Here is a 3,605-nt window from a genome sequence, read left to right as displayed (position 1 = left end):
GACAGCAGGTGGTGACGAAGAAAAGGCACTGGGGTCTCCGGTGAGAAAACCCAGTTTCCATTTCTGGCGCCCCCCCCAACCTGTTTGAGCCCGCCCATCAGGTCTGCAGTCCATGGACGTTTGTACGTGCCTCTCCTATCAGTAATTAGACACAAAAACAAGTGTAAGGCCGTTCATAAAACACTCTCCCGTTGGAGGACTTTCTTCTACCCATTTTGCAGATGTAGAAAGTGAGGCTCACAGAGGACCATGATCACTGAGTGTGGCAGAACCAGGCACAAGAGCCAGGCCTTGGGCTGTAGCTGCCACATTCCATCCCCGTGTCCATCCATTGCTCTCACTTCCGGCCTGACTCACCGGGTTGTAATGAGGATCGGATGAGATGACGTGGAACAAGGGCGGCCTCAGCCCCACGTGTCCTGTGAGCGCTGGGATTTTCCCGGTGCTGTGGGGACCTCGCTGGTGGCACTCAGGGGCAAGGACAATTTTTGGCTGCTGTGATCATAATATCGCCACTGCTGTAAGCTCAGAGAATCCACCAGGGAAAATGTCCGATGACATCAACCCAAAGTTAAATAAACAGCTGTGAGGCCCCTGCAGCTGAGGATTAGCAGCTGGGTCCCTGACTCCGGCCCACAGCCCCCGGCGGTGCACACACCCTCCTCCGGCCATTCGTTGTGGACAGCTCTGTGACAGATGAGTTCCTGCTGAACATGTAAGTCAGAAAGCATAGCGGCCAGGCAGCCCAACCAAAGGCGGCATCATAACCCAGGCGAGTCCCTCTTCCTCCTACCGCCCAGCAGGGGGCAGTGCAGGAGTGCAAGGAATAGGGCCCGTTTTGGGAGGAAGAGCTGGCAAACCTTAAGGTTGACGACCTTTAGGAGACCACCTCAGAAAGCGAATATAGAAATAAAGCAAGTCACATAACTTTTTTTGTTTTGTTTCCCAGGGCATGTAAAAGTTATGTTTACCCTATCCAGTGTTTGCGAACCTATGACACGCGTGTCAGAGGTGACACGCGAACTCATTTTTTTGGTTAATTTTTCTTTGTTAAATGACATTTAAATATATAAAATAATATAAGTCTTTGTTTTACTATGGTTGCAAATATCAAAAAATTTCTGTATGTGACACAGCACCAGAGTTAAGTTAGGGTTTTTCAAAATGCTGACATGCCGAGCTCAAAAGGTTTGCCATCACTGCCCTAAGCCATAGTCCAAGCATGTCAAACTCCCGGCCCGCGGGCCGCATGCCTTGTTTATTTGGCATGTTAGCCTTTGAGTTTGGCATGCTTGCCGTAGTCTATTACATGTGCAATAGCATTAAGTCTTAAAAAACAATGTACACACTAGTTAAAAACACTTGGTTGCTAAATAATGCTATGCATCATCTGAGCGTTCAGCGAGTTGTCATCTTTTTGCTGGTGGAGGGTCTTGTCTTCAGTCTGGAAAAATCACAATATCTGCAGAGCACAATAAAATGAAGCACCGTGAAATAAGGAATGCCTGCGCTGCCCAACAGGACTTGGTTCATTCCAATAAGGCTTAAGTGCATATTAACTGTGAGAGAAGTTTTCCTATCCATTATCTCAGTGAATGAGCAAAGCAAGGCTAATGTGGGGACTATTGGACCATTTTAGAGATAGGAAAGCCGTGCCTCTGAAGAGTGGATGACCTATGCCCCTTAGCTTTTGCATCTAGATCCATTTTAGCAACTCCCTGTGTCTCAGGCATTTTCGCATCCTGGCACCTTCCCTACTATTGCTGATTGCTGTGGGTCAGTGATGTGGGAGGTCAGTGAGTAATGTGGGGGGACAGCGTTGGGCTGGGCCTCCACAGACCTCAGTTCTCATGCTGAAACTGCCTCTGCCTGTGGAGGGAACAACCAGGCAATTTCCCAGGCTCCTCCCACTCCAATCTGTGATTCAATTTGGGGCTGAAATATGAATGGGGAGAAAGTGGGTACCCACCTGGGCAGGACCCCACAGGGTGATTGGCTGTGGTCTCAATCGTCCATCTGTCACTCACCCCAAATCAGAACTTGGCAAGATCCATACACCAAGTGGACATTCATGGATTGAGCTCTTTCAAAGGAGCTACACAGCTAAGGCAGAAACGCATGCTTTGCCAACCAGTGTGTGCAGCGCACCTCCCAGGCACACAGAATAAGTCTAGTGGTGGCTTCTGCCAGGTACCTGGTACATGCACAATCAATCCTCCCTTTCCTTTCATTCTCTAGAAAGCCCGATGGAAGGCAAGTAACTGGGTCACTTAGTAATGGAGATAGTTCTGAATCTGTCCAGATTCATTTTAAAAAATCATTACTAACTTTGTTCCTTTCCCTCTAACCAGAAGCAAATTATTTGAGGCTCATGTCATAATGGATGCTGTTTGGGAAGCTGGGAAAGACTGGCCTAAGGCTGGCAGTATCAGTCCAGATGGGCTCGGTTCTGCTGCAGTAACAAATAACTCCCAAAGCCCAGTAGTTTAAACCAACAAATTTATTTGTAGCTTGTTGTATATGTGCATTTCAGTGGACAGGGGATGTCAGCGGGTGGGTCCCTGCTGTCAGCGGGTGGGTCCCTGCTGTGCTTGGTGAGTGTAAAACATCTCTCCCGAGTCTTATCTTCCGTGAAGAGGATGGTAAAATCCAATGTCTGGATTTTCATAGCAAAGAACCAGGCCATGGACTCTTGGAGGCTCCTCCCCAGGTCCTGGCATCCCCCAACGTCCGTCAAGGTCACGAGTAGGCTTCCTTCTGGATGTCTCTTTTAGTTTCAGCTGTGTGAATGAGATGTCTGCTAGAATGTTTATAAGTTCAGGTACATCCTAAGGACTTTAGCCGTTGCCATTAATACTAGTATAGAAGTAATTGCCACCACCAGTTAAGACTAATTTCTATTTGGACCATCGAAGTCACCCCCAGCGGCCACTGCCCACCATACAGTTGTTAAGTTAAAGCATATTTGTAATTAGAATCCCTGAAAAGGAAAGACAAAACAATAAAACAACTAATATTTAAAATTCAAGGAAACTTTCTTGAGCAAAATACCAAATCTATCTATACAAAGCTCCCCCCAAACACCTGGGAAAATTGGCACAGTACCTGCAAGTCCTAGACACAGCCTACTAAAACCACTAAAGGAAAAACCCCTCTGGGTCTCCAGGCACGAAGACCAAGTCACTCACACAGGAAGGAAAATCACATTGGCAACTGACCTCGGCCCCCCTGATAACTGCCATGTGAGTCTAGCGCAGTCAGAACATTTCAGATTTTTGTGTAAAGTATCCTAGTTTTTAAGTGTAAGCAAACAATTCACATTAAAAATGACAGGACCCTGTAAAGTGAGGAGGGCTGTCTCAAATGTTTTCATAGATTTAGACCTGGCTAGTGTTGCTCAATGGTTAAAGTGTCAGCCATGCACACCGAAGGGCCGCAGATTGGATTCCCAGTCAGGGGCACGAACCTGGTTTGCAGGTTTGGTTCCCTGTCAGGGTGAGAGCAGGAGGCAACCAATCGATGTGTCCCTCTCACATCTATGTTTCTCTCTCTCTCTCTCTCTCTCTCTCTCTCTCTCTCTCTCTCTCCCACTCACTCTAAAAATC

Source organism: Myotis lucifugus, unplaced genomic scaffold, assembly GCF_000147115.1.
Source record: "Myotis lucifugus unplaced genomic scaffold, Myoluc2.0 scaffold_282, whole genome shotgun sequence".
NCBI classification, from domain to species: Eukaryota; Metazoa; Chordata; class Mammalia; order Chiroptera; family Vespertilionidae; genus Myotis; species Myotis lucifugus.
This window is presented reverse-complemented; position numbering follows the sequence as displayed.